The sequence below is a fragment of the Protopterus annectens genome, chromosome 8.part0, assembly GCF_019279795.1.
Source record: "Protopterus annectens isolate FY-2018-M chromosome 8.part0, PAN1.0, whole genome shotgun sequence".
Taxonomy (NCBI): Eukaryota; Metazoa; Chordata; order Ceratodontiformes; family Protopteridae; genus Protopterus; species Protopterus annectens.
This window is the reverse complement of record NC_056741.1, coordinates 1,650,620,439-1,650,642,055: the sequence shown is the minus strand read 5'-3', so window position 1 is coordinate 1,650,642,055 and position 21,617 is coordinate 1,650,620,439.

Below are 21,617 nucleotides of genomic sequence, written 5' to 3'. Positions count from 1 at the left end.
TTCATAAACCCTGCCCTGGGCAAAAGTGAATGTTATTCTCTGGCTACCTCATTAGCACTGGATGTTCACAGGGAATCTACTTCAGGAAACATTATGGAATAGTAAAGTATCACTGGAATGTCTTGGTCACCATTACTAGGCTTTAGTCATGGACCTACAAGATCCATGACTATTTGCTGAAATGGGGTTTCATAATAGACATAGACATGGGTGAACATCTGAACCCTGCATATGGGGCTGCCATTTCCTTTCCTTCTTTTGAAATTCTTTAAGATGCACTAGAGTAGAACTGCAAGTAACCAGAATTCTGTAGGGCAAGAGTATGTTGATTTTGTTTACATTGGAAATTAAACTCTGATTTTTATTTATTTGTTTATGTTTTCACAGTCAGTAGTCTGTACTTGAATGCAAGAAACTGGCTATAGTGTATTACCTTGCTGCAATATCTAAACCGATGCTTGTTAAGTATAACCCTTGTTTTAATACCTCTATTCTAATCTTTTGTCACGGCCAATAGGCAGTATCACACTGACAGGAGCTTCTAAGAAATTTCCAAATTGTGTGTCATCTTTTTTACTTAAACTCTTTCAGGTTATTTCTCCTGGTATGATTACAGACTAATCCATTTTATTTATTTATTTTACATTTGTTTACTGGGAAAGTCCGACTGGGATAAGACCCATTTTCAGTGGAGGCCCGGGGAGAAAAGCTCCACATACAGAGATTATACAAAACTTATACAAAAAATTATACAAAACTTTTATAAGAAACTATACAAAAAATATACAAGACTTACAGTGCACCAGAAATTATATACTTTGCTATTATAGCTGACATTTGTATTATACAATCATCTGATATAATTCTACTTTTCTCAAATGAGTTTGTATAAATACTATATTATTTTTAATATTATATAACAATTTACGGACAGTAGTCTACATGTGGTATCATTAAGTCTCATGCTTTTACCATTTTAATTCTAATTGGGATGACAATAGGAACAGTATTTTCCAAAGGTACCCTGCTTTTGCTTCTCCATCTTATTACGATTTTGATAATCAGAGTACATTTTATGTAGCCCTGCTTGCAGCATCCTCTGGCCTACATTCTGCACAAATATTCACACACACACACACACACACACACACACACACACACACACACACACACACACACACACACACACACACACACACACACACACACACACACAGTCACATTTTCTGTGATCCTTCTCTAAATCCTTAATACATGTAGTTAATATGAAGATTTATAATAAACTAGACTAGCTATTTATATTGAAAGTCATTAACTGAAATTGCTGCAATAAAACAATTGTGTTAACTTGCTTCCACAGGCAACACAACGTAATAATAGCTTTCATGTTTTCAGTGTTGTATCCATTCATGATGTGAATTTGTAGCGTGATCAAATATAGTAATGCTTGATAGCAAATCTTACATAAATATGACTCAATAGGTTCTGTCTTAATATTGTATTGATTCAATGTGTAATTAGTTATACTGTTACAATCTTTTAAACCAAATTAATATAGCTCATGAAATGATTACACTTAAACTGTACACTGCAATAAGACATAGGAGGCATTTAGAAACCGCAGAGCTCATTTCAAGAAATAGTATTATTAGTGGCAACAAGCAGGGAATGGACAATTCAGAAATTCCTATGGCATGTTCCTGGTAGTGAAGAAATAGATTGCATAATGGCTTGCAAATGTTTGTTTATGTACTAATGAGTGCTCTCATGCATGCAAGTGATGAAATTAAACATGACAGAAACATAAATTAAAATGATGAGCCACGGTGATCATCTGTTCTAAATTCCTGGATTTTCAAGTGCACATGAACTTCATTTGTATTATGGCACTAGGAGTAACATCAGCATTGGCAGAGCAGCATATTAGTGGCTGCCTTTGGAGCCAGTGTCCATAATGCTGCATGTCATCACTCTCCACATCATGGACAGGTCACCTATACTAGCCCTTCCATAACCAGGACATTGTTATCTACCTCTTTGTAAACAATGACACCATACAAGAACTAAAAGACATTTCTTACCCTAGCATGGACCAATGGGGGTGCATTGAATGATTATACTAGTGGACACAAAGCTTTGTGTATCATTTTATAAATATTCTTATTAAACCACAACTTACATAATGACATAGGCACACATATTAATAGCATTATCCACGCTTGTTACAAAGACATTTTTGTGTCTGACAGGGGATGCATTAGGAGTTTCTCAAGAGTTGGCCTGTGAATCCTATAACATTTACCTGATGATGTGCTGCAGAATGTAGGGGAGCAAATTCATTTTGCAAGGAGAGTAGAAGACAGAACCATCACTATGCATGCATTCTATGGAATAATACATTTCCCTGGGGACCACTGACTGTATATAAGGTCAACTAAGAGTACAACTGGTGCAGCCAGGCTATGCATTGTAATATATTGTCAGGCCACACTGTGCATCAGGCATTACTGTACCCACACAGGCCAGAGGAATGGGCAGAGCACAGTCATTATCATTTGCATAGGTGAGGAAATACACACTGTCAGGAGACAGCAATATTATGATAGGTGGAAGGATTATAGGAGGTAGACATTATAGCCACGTACACAGCTAGGAGGTTGGCAGTGCTGAGATGGAACTTTGATGTTGTGAATGCTGGCTGGGTATACCTTGTGTCCTCAGTGTATCAGATCTGCAGGTGTCCAATCTGATGAATGGTGTAGCTCTAGGGGATCATGTACAGAAATGACAGTATAGTCTCCACATGTGAGGTGGCAGTAGATGGTCAATATACATGACGATATGAACAAGCACAGCTAGTCATGGTGGTGAACTTTTCCAGCCATTCCTCCACTTCCAGTCCCATGATAAAAAATATACACCTGTGAGTTACACATGCCTATATCACAGCACTGTCAATTTTCTCCTGTTTGTTGGCCACAGACTGGATCGCTAATATGCTGTCACCATTAAACGCTGTTTCATACTGACAGCAGCAATAAGCATGTTACCACTGCTTGCCATCGAGTAGTGCTGTGTTGTGCTGGCAGCATATGTTGTGATCTGTGTATAGGAGGCCTCATATCTCCTGTAGCATTGTTGAGGTCTGTTCCTATATGGTACACTGTTGCCCTTCCCCTTATATTCATTAGGACAGTAACCTGTCAAACTCATGTGCTTCATTCTCCATCACTGGTAGCCCTCCTTACAGTGGGACTGTAATTTCTCCTGCCCTTGTAGTCTCTTTTCTGTAGGATGAGCCCCCCCCCACACACACACAGCATGACAGTCTCATGCTGTGCCTTGTACTACGTTGGCACACACACACATTTCATTGCTCAGTATCTGTTCCTGTAGTTTTCTTGAACCCTTTCTCTGCACACTACAGTCCTGAGGTCCACTAACAGTTTTCTTGTCTGTCAGTATTTTCTTGTATAGCAGTACACTCTCTTATCCACAATATTACTATTACTATGATCTCTCTATTGGTCCTGATTTGCAGAGTGAACATGGCATCTTCAGTCACTGATTCAAGAAGTGCTTCCATCTGTTGAAGCCAGGTAACTAACATCTTCCTGTACATGCTGAAAAGGAAACACCTAGTGGGCTAGTACAATCACACGTTTCTAAGGTTGATGCTTGGCACCACTTTGCTAAGACAGTGAATACTGCCTCTGGTATCACCCACTTCAGCAAGCAGTGCAGGCACAGGTACAGTGACCTGCAGAGGCACCACCCAGACCTGCTCCACCACAGGGAAGCAGAGGTTATGGAGAGGTAACCGGCTTTCTGTTGCAATCACTGTACATGGTTTGGCACTATACATTCTGCCTTTCACCTTAGAATTGTATTCTGTTGTCAGGGATATGCTACCCTGATTGCTGCCTCTTTTATTTTTTTTACTACTTCCAGTGAGGAAGTATATATATATACTTATATATATATATATATATATATATATATATATATATATATATATATATATATATTTTTTTTTAACCAATGAACTTGTTCAAAGACCTTTTTCAGTCATGAATGTTCCCATAATGTAAAAGCTCATTGATTTCAGCTGGCAGTTACAGTTATGTACTGGCTTGAATTGTACATTTTGAATGAGTACAATTGGATACCTGAATATAAATCACACTGACAATTGAAAACTTAAGGATAATTCACATTGATAACAATCATACGAACATTACATTAACAAGTTACATTAATGTCAAATTAACGTACACTGTGATGAAAGTAGTAAAGGAAATCATATTAAAAATATGCAGAGTAAGTTAGGCATGATTTATCAGTGTTTATATGACCTATCTATTATATACATAATATACAATGTCAGCTAAATGTCATTCAGCAATTCAGCACTTTTGTTATATATTTTATTTATTTATTTATTTATGTATTTGTTTATTTTATTTTATTTTACATTTGTTGAACGGGAGTGAGTGACTGAGCCAAAGCCCTTTCTCAGCAGAGGCCCGGGTTGAAAAGCTCCAAAACGTACAAAATTACTATAAATCACATTCAGTAGTTGCTTAGTTACACAATACTATAAACAAAAGCATGATAGCAGTTAAAGCATAATAAGCAAATATGTTGTAGTTAAAAAAAGTTTGCTATTCTAAAGTAAAAAAAGCAAATTATAGGAAAAGATTTGGAAGTTACATAGAAGGAATGGGGTATAATAGTTAAAAAAGACTATGTTGGTTGGTTATGCTCAGGGAGGGTGTAAACAGTGGCAGGTCCAGTATTTTTTGAAGTAGTCTTTGGTGGCTAGCTTAAATTGTTTGGGGTGAGTAAGGTTCCTTATTTCTAGTGGGAGTTTATTCCATGCAGTAGAGGGGTGTCAGCTGTATAAGCTGTACCCTGTCTTAGATTTAGGTTTGTAAACAGTTAATAGGTTATGGTTTGTGCTTCAGAGATGTCTGATAGGGGAACAGAGGGAGATGAGGGATGATAGAGCTGGGAAGAAATCTTGCTGATATAAGAATGGAGTGTATGATTTGGAGCTGAGATTGGAGGTGTGGTATTTCAAGCCAGTTCAGGTATTTTAGGGCAGTGGTGGGATTTATATGTTTATTGAGCTGCAAATCTGGCTATCTTATAATAGGTTGATTCTAGTTTGGTGAGTAGGGCGGAGTTCAGATTTGTGAGTATTTGGGAGCAGTAAATTAAGCAAGGTAGAAGGTAGGTATGAGACAGAGTAACCCTAGCTTCAGGGGTGAGGAATTTGTTATTCCTGTACAGAAGTCCTAGCTTTTGATGGCTTTTTCTGATGCAATTAATGTGTACATCAAATTTTAGTTGATCGTCAATTGTAATGGCAAGTAGTTTTATGCTAGATTTGACTTCTATAGGGGTATTGTTTAGGGATGTTATGGAGAAGGAAGGCTTGGTGTGGTTAAATGATTTAGGAAGAAAGAGTAGCAATTTTGTTTTTCTAGAGGTGAGGATGAGCTGGATATTTGTGAGCCATGTCTCTACTGAGTTAAAGGATGTCTGGGTATTAGGAGTTCAGAGGGTGAGTTAGCAATAGTGAAGACAGCAGAGGCATCTGCATATTGGACAATGTTAGACTAATTTATACACACTGCATTACAATGTTGCTGACGTTTCATTCAGTACAACAGTATGAATTACATTTCTGGATGGATTTTGATTAGTTTGTGCACTATGATGCTGATATCCATTATCCCTGTAGAAAATAAATGTTATTTCACTGTGGAGATATTCTGAAAGGGATTATTTAAATGCTCAAAGAGAATTTTGGCTTTTTATCTAAGAAGGGAGATTGTTTCCATTATGCAGTGCCCAATTTGGAAAAGGTATGTTCTCCTATAATTGTTTTGAATGGTGGCCTACTCAAGGTGATAACATTTTCTTGACTACATCTTAGGGAATATGGCTGTTGCCTAAGGATGAGATTTCTTTTTACTGACATACAGTAGTCTTCAAGTAGAACTTTATATAAATGCATACCTACTAAGCAGATTTATAGTTCAGTGACTGGTAGCCAGTTTAGTTTCTTGCAGAGGTTGCAATGATAGCTAAGAGGGTCTGCAAGCAACGCATACTAACACATGCTGTTTTCTGCCTTCTGGAACCTGTTAGTGTTGAAGGCAGTATGAAAGAATAGAAATAGTGACCATCTTCCAGTTTTGTAAGTAGTACATTTTTACAAAGTGATATGTATCCAGTAGGAGAGAGGATATCTGACATTCTGTGGCACAAGTCAGGCAGTTCTAGGAACCATATTAACTAATTTTTCTGCATGTGTGTTGAAAATGAGGGAATGTTCAAGTGAAACTTCTAAGTATTTTTACTCTGATAGTGTGAGAATAGTGTTTTTATGGTGGCATTGCCAAGATGGCTAACCGAGAGCAGCAATTGGTGAAAGGTCTATGACAGAAAACTTCTCTGACAGAAAATGTAATCAAAAATTAAAAAAAAAACAAAGATACTTTTAGCTAGTTTTATTCATTAATAATCAGAGGAAAGATTTATAACTTCAAGTTCTTCAAAAGCTGTACCTTTTCTGTCAGAATTTCAACTGTTTGGTTAAGAGAGAAGAGACTTCAACATGAGTCACTCAAAAAATGCTACTTATGATTCTTGTATAAACAAAGACATCCAGTCAATACTATTTAATATATAGGATGTTTTACTTAAACTAGAGAAACTGGATACCAAACTAGAAACATTCGACACCAGAAAGAGGATGGAACATTTTGAAATTATTATAAAACAACAAGGGGCACTAATCAACAGTAAAGAAGAGACTTCGAATGATCATGAAGGCACAATAACTAAAGGTGAATCTAAGACTGAACTCCTTTTAAAAAAAAATAACTGGCTCATAGAAAAACTTGATGATTTAGAAAATATACACAGATGAAATCACATTAGAATTTATGGTATACCTGGTATACATGAAAAGTATGAAGGAGACAATATAACAAACTTTTTAACTACCTGCATATATAAAATATTAAATCTACATGAAACTTTATCTTTTGGAACTGAAAGAGCACATAGATCCATGAGAGCACCTTCTAAGAAGGAAAACTCATCACCATGCTCAATTATAGTTAAGTTCATGTCTAGCTTAAAAAAAATCAAATATTAAAGGCAGCATGGTCCAGCCCACCTATTAAAATAAGTGAATATGTAGTTAGATTTGACAATGATTATTCTAGTAAAGTAATGAGTAAAATAAAATCCTGATTATCAATTGATCAATGAACTTAAAAAACACATATTTAAACCACTTTGGTGTTTCCTTTTGTTATCAGCAATAAAATCCTTAATAACAGTTAAGAACTGGAGTGGAATTGTATATTCCTGAAGAAAGAGAGAGAGAGTGAGCTGAATTCTTGAAAAACTGATTCAAAGACTAAAAAGCCTAAAAACAAGTATCTTTCATTTTCTGATTGCAGGAATATTATTTTCTGAAACAATAGGTTTGATTTTTAAGCAAAATGTCTGTACTGGACTTTAAGCTTTAAAACATATGTAAGTATGTATTTATATTTTAAGTTAAAAAAAATTCATGATGAGGAATATAAAGGGTTAGTTTTACTCTTTTATTTACAGTGAAAAATATAATAAATATTTCAGTATGTTTCTAAATGTTAAACAAATACTTTCTTTAAGACAATGGCATTATATTATAAGCAATAGAATCAGTAAGTTTAAAGCTACATAAGTTAAGAATTTTATGTTATTTGTTCAACATTGCTTGGTATGAGCATTGCTGGGTTAACTAAATGTCAGATCTAAGTAATAGATGCTAAAGGTCTGGTGATTTTGCTTTCTTTGTTCCTGTGTAACACATTCCTTTTACATGTCATTTATGAAACAACTGATACTTTAGAAAGAAAGCTTAGAAACAAAAGAATGTTCCATTTCTGTCAGAATGCTGGATTCTTCCCACCTTGAACTGTCTAGGTCAAAGTTCATCACTGATGTCTGTAAAAGAAGAAAAATAACTTAATATATATTTTTTCTTTTTTCAAGTATATATGTGAGAAATCAACTCAAAATAACACTTCTTTTCTTTTCTTAGAAGAGAAGAATTGGTAAGACGAAAGCTATGGCAATATTTAATGTTGGGATGTTGTAACATATAATTTGCTTACATTTTACATGTTAATAGCTTATACTGCAGTGTTATTAATTCAAACTATCCATATTAACTGTACATATTAATCGAAAGAATTAAAGTTAGATGTTTGATACTGAATAGAACAGCTTAACAGAACTAAGAAGAATGAAAGACCTTCAGAGGAAATTAGCAGCTGCTGTGTGGTGTGAGTTGTCAATTTCACATTTTGTAGCCAGATTCTGATGTCAGTATGTGAAGCTTAGACCAGAACAGCAGTTCACAATGGCTAAACATATATTCAGATTAAATAAGAATAATGTTATTATAGTTATCTGTTATTTTTAAGCATGGCAGATGTGATAGTTTGCTAGGGGTGGAAAATGGCATTACATTGGTCTTTTTGCTGTTAATGTGGAGGTTGTGTGACTCTACTCAAGTGCATTCATTAGAAAAAGACAGCTGTAATGATTTTTCTAAGCAGGGGAAGGCTGATGGGATTCTAGCAGAAGAATATTGTTGGCTTATAATGTAATATCCAATGAGGGAAAGTCTTCCGTAAGATCATTAACAACTAAAGGGAACAGTAGTGGCCCTAAGTATGAATTACACAGACAGTCAAGGGACAACTGCACTGAGTGCACCGATTGTCAAAAGCTGGTTATTTGAAAGGCCTTCAAATGTTACATTTTGGAGATAATTTAGAAAACATTTTATTGCATTGGTACCAAAGTTACATTTTTGTAGTTTAGTAATGAGCAGTTTGTTGTTTACAGTTTTAAATGCTGTTGTTATAGCTACAAATATGCCAGCTGTAAAGAGACCACTGTTGATTTCACTTAAGACTTCATGTGTTGCTCAAAGAAGGGCTGTAGTGGTACCAAATGCATTTCTGAAGCAATACTGTTTATCTGAGAGGTCATAGCTATTAATGTGTTTAAGTATTTGATTGTAATGAATTTTCAAGAAGATTTTGGCTAGTGGGCAGAGATTGGATATTGGTCTATAATATTTATGAGTTCTGGGAGTATGTGTTTTTGCTAGAGGAGCAATGATAATGTGCCATTCCTGAAGTAAGTGAAATACTGTAGATAAATGTAAGAGACTTGGCAGGTTTAGACTCTGCTTTCCTATGGAAATGAAGGTGAGGGAGTTGACGTTTCAGATGAGGGTTTTAAGTTTATTTTTTTGTAAGTTCTCAGTTTATTTAACAAAGATCTCAGAGAAGGAGAAAGTCATGGCCTAGTATGCTAAGCAATATAGCCTTGGTGGCAAGTTAGAATAAGGCAAGTGTGGTTTGAATAGGAAGCGAATGAGTTTGTGATGGCCTGACTGGAGGAACTCCTCTCAGAACATGCTAGAAAGTCCATCTATGCAGAGAATATTTCTATCACTCTTATCTTCTCTTGTTCCTTCTCACCATTTAGTTGATATACTCCCCTTCATTATCCAACTATTTCTTTCTCCTTCCTTCATACTCCTTCTAACCACATTTTCAATTTGACTAAAAGACCTCAATGGGTATCACTCATCCAGGATACTGCAATGTACTCTTTCTTATTCATTAAGTAGTTCTCTTTTAATAAATGGTTGTAATTCCTAACAATAGATTGCCTTTCCATTCTCATTATCTGTGTATAAACCAGATTTGGCTCCATCAGTTACTATAGCTATAGCTATATCTATATCTATGTATGTTACTGCAATTCAGCTGTATAAACTGAATTAATATTATCTAAGGATATTTGGTGTTAGGTGTAATAATGCATAATGTGTTTTAACAATATGTTAAGCAACTCTGTTTCTAATATTATTTTTATGTGAAATATTTCTGTAGAGCTTTTCTCACTGGTTTTCCACTAAAATGCGCGTTGCCACCCAGTTTGAGTTTCCCACTCAACAAAAACAAATAAAATAAGTGTATAATAGAACAAGAAGTAAAAAGGAAATGAAATTGCACCAAACCATCTAGCTTATCTAAAAAAGGGAGACCTGACATGCCATGGAATGGGGGTGTCTATTGTGGTTGTAAGAAATTAAATTAGCCCACTGAGCTAGCAGCCTATAAAACAGGCAGGTAGTGTCTGTGACTGCAAGTAGGTTGGACCCACCAGAACTTAAGCGCTACTAATGCACAACAAATGAAATGTGCAATACAATCACATTTGTTTTATCATTTTAGGAACTTGTTTTTGGTTTCCATGCTTTAAGAAATTGCTGGTTTTCCTGGCTACTAAAACCTCAATTGCAAAAGGCTGGCTTCCTGAAATTTAAAAAAAGCTTATATAATAAAATTGCCAATTTTCTTTGAAATAGGATTATGCACAATATCACCACCTGGTAAAGAAGTCTATTTTAAATATTTCTTTGCAGTAGCTTTCTATGAATGTTGTTCAGACTTTAACGTTTTGTTAAATCAAAGAGTACAATATATGTTATATAGTTAACATCTTACAACTGCTGACTTTAAATAACTTGCAATTTCCTTAAATATCTATCATGACACCTGCACAATTAAATCTAGGACTCCTTTCTAACCACATGTGACTTCTTGCATTGACTGTACACTGATCTCCATGTGTATGTTTGTGTGTGTGCACTTGAGACAGAGAGAGAGAGAGAGAGAGAGAAAGAGAGTGAAAGATACAGATGGGGAGCACAGGTGTCAATAAATAAGGATGGCTATTTGATACATCCTGTAGATGGGACAGAGTAACAGCAGAGTTTACTACTAATATTCACTATTAGACATCAACCTGTGTATATAAATGCTCTTATAAATCACATGCATATTTTAAATATTGCCATTATGAGAAGATTTTCCTTGATCCTTTACATTGTCATTCAGTACTATATTGCAGTTAAATCTTTAGGTACTGCAAAGATGCATCATATAGCTTTTCTTGAATAAAGCTTCTCATAAGTTTGATTATGTTAACCTTGCTATCTCCCTCTGAGTGTAAAGTGCTACAAGTCCTTTTAAATATTTCTTGTCTAAAAACAGTAGTTTGAAAGCCTCAGTTTTATCTATCTATCTATCTAGCTATTTGATATTAGTTAACCAGCTAAGGGGGATAGTCTGTTGACCCTTTTCAGTTACAACTCAGGGTCAGAGAACATAAGAAGATCAGATTTGCACAAGGCATAAAATCATATGGAGTACATACAATAATGTTGATTGATACAGAGTATATATTGTTAAAAATACAAAATACATTTCTAAGTAAAATGAACAAAGAGAAGCAGATTTTAAACAAAACATGAAACATTTGAGCACTGAGTTTACATTCAGATGAGAGAACCAGTTTTATGTCTAATACATGAACCAGAGTACACTCAAATGAGAGAAGCAATTTTATATATATTACACATTTTGCCAGCTTAATGTTTGCTATCTACAGTTTATATTTGGATTGCATACTAAACTGATACTAAATTTATCTGAATAGTACTATCCTTTGCCTCTGAAACAATTCCATATATATTCATTTGCAGGTGGCTGAGTAAAGCCTTCCTAAATTCTTTCAGCATCTCTAAAGTTCTGCATTCAGCTTGCTGTTTATTCTAGGTGGTGGGTCATGATCTAGAGAATGCTTTTTCTCCTACTGTAGTTCAGAAACAAAGTTAGACTAGAGTTGAACTAGAGCTTTCTTGGCTTATCATTAAAAGGTAGGAGTGTTTTTTTAAAAGGAAACTTAAAAAAACAACTTGCAAAATAGCCAAGACAGACTACAACATACTACAGTTAGTTTTCTGTAATTAATTTTAAATGAGTGGACGGCTTTGGAATTAAAGTATGTGTCATCGGCTCTGTAATTAATTTTAAATGAGTACATGGTTTTGGAATTAAAGAAGGTGTCAGTGGCTCTGTAATTAATTTTAAATGAGTACACGGCTTTGGAATTAAGTATGTGTCAGTGGCTCTGTAATTAATTTTAAATTAATACACGGCTTTGGAATTAAGTATGTGTTAGTGGCTCTGTAATTAATTTTAAATGAGTACACGGCTTTGGAATTAAGTATGTGTCATGGCTCTGGCGCTGTAATTAATTTTAAATGAGTACACAGCTTTGGAATTAAATATGTGTCAGTGGCTCTGTAATTAATTTTAAATGAGTGCACGGCTTTGGAATTAAAGTATGTGTCAGTGGCTCTGTAATTAATTTTAAATGAGTACACGGCTTTTGAATTAAGTATGTGTCAGTGGCTCTGTAATTAATTTTAAATGAGTACATGGCTTTGGAATTAAGTATGTGTCAGTGGCTCTGTAATTAATTTTAAATGAGTACATGGCTTTGGAATTAAGCATGTGTCAGTGGCTTTGTAATTAATTTTAAATGAGTACATGGCTTTGAAATTAAGTATGTGTCAGTGGCTCTGTAATTTTAAATGAGTGCACAGCTTTGGAATTAAATATGTGTCAGTGACTCTGTAATTAATGTTAAATGAGTACACGGCTTTGGAATTAAGTATGTGTCAGTGGCTCTGTAATTAATTTTAAATGAGTACACGGCTTTGGAATTAAGTATGTGTCAATGGCTCTGTAATTAATTTTAAAGGAGTACACAGCTTTGGAATTAAAGTATGTGTCAGTGGCTCTGTAATTAATTTTAAATGAGTCCACAGCTTTGGAATTAATTATTACTATTTATTTAGCGTTTGTTTGACTGGGAAAGTCCGACTAGGTTCCACAGAGCCTGTTTTCAGTGGAGGCCTGGGAGAGATGCTTGAGACGCATATCTTTAGAAGGTGGGAGGAAACTGGAGTACCCGGAAGAAACCCACGTGAACACAGGGAGAGCATGCAAACTCCACACAGAAGGCACCCCAGCTGAGAATCGAACCAGAGAACCTCTTGCTGTGAGGTGACAGTGTTAACCGCTGCACCACTGCGCCGCCCTTAAGTATGTGTCAGTGGCTCTGTAATTAATTGTAAATGAGTACACGGCTTTGGAATTAAGTATGTGTCAGTAGCTCTGTAATTATTTTTAAATGAGTACACAGCTTTGGAATTAAGTATGTGTCAGTGGCTCTGCAATTAATTTTAAAAGAGTTCACGGCTTTATGATTAAGTGTGTGTCAGTGGATCTGTAATTAATTTTAAATGAGTACACGGCTTTGGAATTAAGTTGTGTCAGTGGCTCTGCAATTAATTTTAAATGAGTAAACGGCTTTGGAATTAAGTATGCGTCAGTGGCTCTGTAATTAATTTTAAATGAGTACACAGATTTGGAATTAAGCATGTGTCAGTGGCTCTGTAATTAATTTTAAATGTGCACAGGGCTTTGGAATTAGAGTATGTATCAGTAGCTCTGTAATTAATTTTAAATTAGTACACACCTTTGGAAGTGAAGTATGTGTCAGTGGCTCTATAATTAATTTTAAATAAGTACGCAGCTTTGGAATTAAGTATGTGTCAGTGGCTCTGTAATTAATTTTAAATGAGTACATGGCTTTAGAATTAAGTATGTGTCAGCGGCTCTGTAATTAATTTTAAATGAGTACACAGATTTGGAATTAAGCATGTGTCAGTGGCTCTGTAATTAATTTTAAATGTGTACAGGGCTTTGGAATTAGAGTATGTATCAGTAGCTCTGTAATTAATTTCAAATTAGTATACAGCTTTGGAATTGAAGTATGTGTCAGTGGCTCTGTAATTAATTTTAAATAAGTACCCAGCTTTGGAATTAAGTATGTGTCAGTGGCTCTGTAATTAATTTTAAATTAGTACACAGCTTTGGAATTAAAGTATGTGTCAGTGGTTCTGTAATTAATTTTAAATGAGTACACGGCTTTGGAATTAAAGAATGTGTCAGTGGCAATGTAAGTAATTTTAAATGAGTACATGGCTTTGGAATTAAGTATGTGTCAGTGGCTCTGTAATTTTAAACGAGTGCACAGCTTTGGAATTAAATATGTGTCAGTGACTCTGTAGTTGATTTTAAATGAGTACACGGCTTTGGAATTAAGTATGTGTCAGTGGCTCTGTAATCACGGATTTGGAATTAAAGTATGTGTCAGTGGCTCTGTAATGAATTTTAAATGAGTCCACCACTTTGGAATTAATTATTATTATTTATTTAACATTTGTTGACCGGGAAAGTCCGAGTAGGTTCCACAGAGCCTGTTTTCAGCGGAGGCCTGAGAGAGATGCTCCAGCCGCATATCTTTAGAATGTGGGAGGAAACCGAAGTACCCTGAGGAAACCCACACGAACGCAGGGAGAACATGCAAATTCCATACAGAAGGTACCCCAGCTGAGAATTGAACCAGAGAAACCCTTGCTGTGAGGTGACAGTGTTAACCGCTGCACCACTGCACTGCCCTTAAGTATGTGTCAGTGGCTCTGTAATTAATTGTAAATGAGAACACAGCTTTGGAATTAACTATGTGTCAGCAGCTCTGTAATTAATTTTAAATGAGTACACGGCTTTGGAATTAAGCATGTGTCAGTGGCTGTGTAATTTTAAATGAGTACACAGCTTTGGAATTAAGTATGTGTCAGTGGCCCTGTAATTAATTTTAAATGAGTACACGGCTTTGGAATTAAGTATGTGTCAGTGGCTCTGTAATTAATTTTAAATGAGTACACGGCTTTGGAATTAAGTTGTGTCAGTGGCTCTGTAATTAATTTTAAATGAGTACACAAATTTGGAATTATGCATGTGTCAGTGGCTCTTTAATTAATTTTAAATTAGTACACAGCTTTGGAATTGAAGTATGTGTCAGTGGCTCTGTAATTAATTTTAAATGAGTACACAGCTTTGGAAATAAGTATGCGTCAGTGGCTCTATAATTAATTTTAAATGAGTACATGGCTTTGGAATTAAAGTATGTGTCAGTGGCTCTGTAATTAATTTTAAATTAGTACACAGCTTTGTAATTAAAGCATGTGTATGTGGCTCTGTAATTAATTTTAAATGAGTACACAACTTTGGAATTAAAGTATGTGTCAGTGGCTCTGTAATTAATTTTAAATGAGTACACGGCTTTGGAATTAACTATATTTCAGTGACTGTAATTTTAAATGAGTGCACAGCTTTGGAATTAAGTATGTGTCAGTGGCTCTGCAATTCATTTTAAAAGAATACACGGCTTTGGGATTAAGTATGTGTCAGTGGCTCTGTAATTAATTTTAAATGAGTACATGGCTTTGGAATTAAGTTGTGTCAGTGGCTCTGTAATTAATTTTAAATGAGTAAACGGCTTTGGAATTAAGTATGTGTCAGTGGCTCTGTAATTAATTTTAAATGAGTACACAGATTTGGAATTAAGCATGTGTCAGTGGCTCTGTAATTAATTTTAAATGAGTACAGGGATTTGGAATTAGAGTATGTATCAGTAGCTCTGTAATTAATTTAAATTAGTACACAGCTTTGGAACTGAAGTATGTGTCAGTGGCTCTGTAATTAATTTTAAATGAGTACACAGCTTTGGAATTAAGTATGTGTCAGTGGCTCTATAATTAATTTTAAATGAGTACACGGCTTTGGAATTAAGCATGTGTCAGTGGCTCTGTAATTAATTTTAAATGAGTACAGGGATTTGGAATTAGAGTATGTATCAGTAGCTCTGTAATTAATTTAAATTAGTACACAGCTTTGGAATTAAAGTATGTGTCAGTGGCTCTGTAATTAATATTAAATGAGTACACAGCTTTGGAATTAAGTATGTGTCAGTGGCTCTATAATTAATTTTAAATGAGTACACGGCTTTGGAATTAAAGTATGTGTCAGTGGCTCTGTAATTAATTTTAAATTAGTGCACAGCTTTGGAATTAAAGTATGTGTCTGTGGCTCTGTAATTAATTTTAAATGAGTACACGGCTTTGGAATTAAAGTATGTGTCAGTGGCTCTGTAATTAATTTTAAATGAGCACACAGCTTTGGAATTAAGTATGTGTCAGTGGTTCTGTAATTAATTTTAAATGCGTACACGGCTTTGGAATTAAAGTATGTGTCAGTGGCAATGTAAGTAATTTTAAATGAATACACAGCTTTGAAATTAAGTAAGTGTCAGTGGCTCTGTAATTAATTTTAAATGAGTACATGGCTTTGGAATTAAGTATGTGCCAGTGGCTCTGTAATTTTAAATGACTGCACAGCTTTGGAATTAAATATGTGTCAGTGACTCTGTAATTAATTTTAAATGTGTACACGGCTTTGGAATTAAGTATGTGTCAGTGGCTGTGCAATTAATTGTAAATGAGTACACAGCTTTGGAATTAAGTATGTGTCAATAGCTCTGTAATTAATTTTAAATGAGTACACAGCTTTGGAATTAAGTATGTGTCAGTGGCTCTGTAATTTTAAATGAGTACACAGCTTTGGAATTAAGTATGTGTCAGTGGCTCTGTAATTAATTTTAAATGAGTACACAGATTTGGAATTAAGCATGTGTCAGTGGCTCTGTAATTAATTTTAAATGAGTACAGGGATTTGGAATTAGAGTATGTATCAGTAGCCCTGTAATTAATTTAAATTAGTACACAGCTTTGGAATTGAAGTATGTGTCAGTGGCTCTGTAATTAATTTTAAATGAGTACACAGCTTTGGAATTAAGTATGTGTCAGTGGCTCTATAATTAATTTTAAATGAGTACACGGCTTTGGAATTAAAGTATGTGTCAGTGGCTCTGTAATTAATTTTAAATTAGTGCACAGCTTTGGAATTAAAGTATGTGTCTGTGGCTCTGTAATTAATTTTAAATGAGTACACAACTTTGGAATTAAAGTATGTGTCAGTGGCTCTGTAATTAATTTTAAATGAGCACACAGCTTTGGAATTAAGTATGTGTCAGTGGTTCTGTAATCAATTTTAAATGAGTACACGGCTTTGGAATTAAAGTATGTGTCAGTGGCAATGTAAGTAATTTTAAATGAATACACAGCTTTGAAATTAAGTATGTGTCAGTGGGTCTGTAATTAATTTTAAATGAGTACATGGCTTTGGAATTAAGTATGTGCCAGTGGCTCTGTAATTTTAAATGACTGCACAGCTTTGGAATTAAATATGTGTCAGTGACTCTGTAATTAATTTTAAATGTGTACACGGCTTTGGAATTAAGTATGTGTCAGTGGCTCTGTAATTAATTTTAAATGAGTACATGGCTTTGGAATTAAGTATATGTCAGTGGCTCTGTAATTAATTGTAAATGAGTACACAGCTTTGGAATTAAGTATGTGTCAATAGCTCTGTAATTAATTTTAAATGAGTACACAGCTTTGGAATTAAGTATGTGTCAGTGGCTCTGTAATTTTAAATGAGTACACAGCTTTGGAATTAAGTATGTGTCAGTGGCCCTGTAATTAGTTTTAAATGAGTACACGGCTTTGGAATTAAGTTGTGTCAGTGGCTCTGTAATTAATTTTAAATGTGTACATGGCTTTGGATTTAAGTATGTGTCAGTGGCTCTGTAATTAATTTTAAATGAGTACACAGATTTAGAATTATGCATGTGTCAGTGGCTCTGTAATTAATTTTAAATGAGTACAGAGCTTTGGAATTAAAGTATGTGTCAGTGGCTCTGTAATTAATTTTAAATTAGTACACAGCTTTGGAACTGAAGTATGTGTCAGTGGCTCTGTAATTAATTTTAAATGAGTACACGGCTTTGGAATTAAAGTATGTGTCAGTGGCTCTGTAATTAATTTTAAATTAGTACACAGCTTTGGAATTAAGGCATGTGTCTGTGGCTCTGTAATTAATTTTTAATGAGTACACAACTTTGCAATTAAAGTATGTGTCAGTGGCTCTGTAATTAATTTTAAATGAGTACACAGCTTTGGAATTAAGTATGTCAGTGGTTCTGTAATTAATTTTAAATGAGTACACAGCTTTGGAATTAAAGAATGTGTCAGTGGCAAGGTAAGTAATTTTAAATGAGTACACAGCTTTGAAATTAAATATGTGTCAGTGGCCCTGTAATTAATTTTAAATGAGTACACGGCTTTGGAATTAAGTTGTGTCAGTGGCTCTGTAATTAATTTTAAATGTGTACATGGCTTTGGAATTAAGTATGTGTCAGTGGCTCTGTAATTAATTTGAAATGAGTACACAGATTTGGAATTATGCATGTGTCAGTGGCTCTGTAATTAATTTTAAATGAGTACAGAGCTTTGGAATTAAAGTATGTGTCAGTGGCCTGTAATTAATTTTAAATTAGTACACAGCTTTGGAATTGAAGTATGTGTCAGTGGCTCTGTAATTAATTTTAAATGAGTACACGGCATTGGAATTAAAGTATGTGTCAGTGGCTCTGTAATTAATTTTAAATTAGTACACAGCTTTGGAATTAAGGCATGTGTCTGTGGCTCTGTAATTAATTTTTAATCAGTACACAACTTTGCAATTAAAGTATGTGTCAGTGGCTCTGTAATTAATTTTAAATGAGTACACAGCTTTGGAATTAAGTATGTCAGTAGCTCTGTAATTCATTTTAAATGAATACACAGCTTTGGAATTAAGTATTTGTCAGTTACTCTGTAATTAATTTTAACTGAGTACACTGCTTTGGAACTAAGTGTGTGTCAGTGTGTGCATGCATGTATGTGATACAGGCAGAGAGAGAAAATGTGAAAAAAGATATAGAGAAGGATCAGTTTTATGGAATATTGTTATGTTCATTTTTACGTCTAGTGTTGTTCAACTAACAACTCAGCTGGTGACTCTATTTACTCCCTTTCCTGACCAAAATTTGGAACTCATTCTTCTCTCTCTCTCTCTCTCTCTCTCTCTCTCTCTCTATCTCACTCTCTCTCTAAGAAACATAGTAAATAACAACTCTTTTAAGGCACAGACAGCAAAATACCTAAAAGTTACCTGGCTATGTAAATGCATAACTCCTGGATGATTCATTTCCTGCCCATTCTATCTCCTATTCTTTCCAATCATTATATCCTTAGTTATTGGCCCTAAATCTCCCTCTTTGTCCTCTACCTTTCCCCATTTTCCTGCTACCTCACCTAAAATATTCTCCCGCTCACCTACTAATACTAATATTCCATTTAAACCTCTTTTTTCCTTTTAACAAATTATTTTCCAAATAAATTTTCATAATGTTTTAACTGGTGCTGTTATTAATTAATGATTTGTTTAAAAGATGTGTATTTGTTGATTACTCGTATACCTCTGTTGATAACTTGTATGCCTCTGTTTACTATGTCCTTTGTGTAATTTTTTTTTTTTTTTTTGGAGCTTTACTCCCCAGAAAAAAAAGTTTCATACCTCATTCATTACATGATACTATTATTAATTAATGATACTCTGTTTAGATTTTGTATATTTGTTGATTACATATATACCATTCTTTAATGCCATGGTGTTACGGCGGTAGCGTTGTTACCTCACAGCAAGAGGTTCTCCCGTTCGATTCTCAGCTTGGCCTGGGAGTGCCTTCTGTGTGGAGTCTGCATGTCCTCCCTGCAGTTTGGTAGCGTTTGAAAGACATGCGTGCGTAAATGGGCATGCCTTCGTTGAAGGTTGGGCGTCGAGCTGGTACCTCGGCATTTCGTAAAAATCTACTGCCAATCATTAGCGGACCGGAGTTCCGCTGTGGAAACCCCTTACCGGGAAAAAGCCGAAAGACAAACAACAACGTGTATACCTTTCTTTATTATTTTGTTTATGTAAAGTTGGCATTTTTCCGGAGCTTTTCTTCCTGACCCTCAGCTGAAAAGGAGTATTTGTCTGTACATTTGGACTATCACTGTAAACAAACGTGATTAAATAGATAAATAAATAAAAATATCTGACAATAATGACATGATGACATAATTACACTTTTGCTTCTTTTGACACATTCATAATTTTGTTGGAAATGAGAGAAATATGTTATTCGTTTAATACATTTTATGCTAATTTGATTACCAGATTTTTGGCCAGATGCACCTATTTCTATGATTTAATTTTTGATATTTGCAGTTCTACAAGTAAGCACTCTAGAAGAAGAGGTAAGTGAATCTATCTTCATTAGTGAAGAGTAATCTTAATAGACAGACTGGACCAGCTGTCCCTCATTAGCTTCAGTACCTCTTTTCTGCCAAAAGACTTTGTATTTTCCTTTTGTCAAGTTCTCTCTAGTGTATGTTCTAAGTTTAGTAGTGGCATGCCTTTCTTCTTATATGCTCCCTGAATATTCAGCACCAGTGTGGTTGTCTCTACATATGACATCCCAACATTGAACCATTTGTTCCCAGATCAGATAGGGTGGAAAACCATGACAACCCACCTGCATCCATAAGGTACTGATTTGGGGGGCACAAATCTTTGAATTAAGGGTTGCAGAAATAAGGCCTACCTAGATAGCTTGGAATTTACTATTTCTTTACCACTGAAGAGGGGGCATGGTCCATAACTAACGAGAACTCTCTGCTCAATAGACAATTATTAAGCATGGAGACAGCTCACTCACTGTGTAAACATTCCCTTTCAGTTACTAGCTTTGCTCAACATTAATTGATTTTCTGCTGATTTAATATATTGTGTGTTCTGTGTTTTATGCCTGTACTGCTCCTATGCCTGCCTTGGACTCAACTGCTAATAAAGCAATGCTGTTTGGAAATGTCTGCTGTCAGTAGTATGAGCTCAAAGTAAACATTTTTTTTTTACTTTCAGACTGCCTAGCCTGTCATCATTGTCCCTATGATATCTCATGCAACCACTATATTTCATTAGGAGAGTCTTAAGGCACAAAATCATTGCAAAGGTAGGGATGGATTTCTGGTAATAATTAGCCTAATATAGTCTTGACCTGATTTTTGGTAGTGGGCACAGGACAATTTCTTATGAATTCTGTCTTGACTGTGGATTCACTATTCCTCTTCCTGTCATGTAGCCTAAGTACTGGGCTTTGGATATATACAATTTACATGCAGCAGCATTTGGCGAAGTCAGCTTGATATAAAAAACATTAGCATGGCTTGGATCTTACTGAGAGGACATTCCCAGTCTTCTAGGAAAGTAACTACATCATCAAGGTAAGGTGTGGCAAAGAGTGGTATCCCTAGTGTGATATGCAAGTATCTACTCTTTAAAAGTCTCTACAATGTTGCTGGGGCTCCAGGAAGGCCAAAGAACATAACAATATATTAAAAAAGTCCATCTTTCATGGGAAGTGCTGTTTTCTCCTTAGCCTCTGAAGTTAATGAGATTTGCCAATAACCTTTGGTCAAGTCCAGAGTGGACAGAGACCTAGCTTTGCTCAATTTTTCATCCAAGTCCTATACTATAGGTGTGAGGATGAAAACAAGTTTGGAAATATTAATCAGTTTTATGAAGCCATTGCAAAGCTGTGCAGTGTAATCAGGTTTAGGAACTAACAGAATAAGGCTATTCCACTTATTCTGTAATTTTCTTATAATGCAAAGCTTAAATTAGGTTGGTCATATTCTGAAGCTTTTTTACAAATGTTTAGAGTTGGAGATCACCTTTTTACTATATACAATAGAAAACTCTACAGTTTTGATGCAA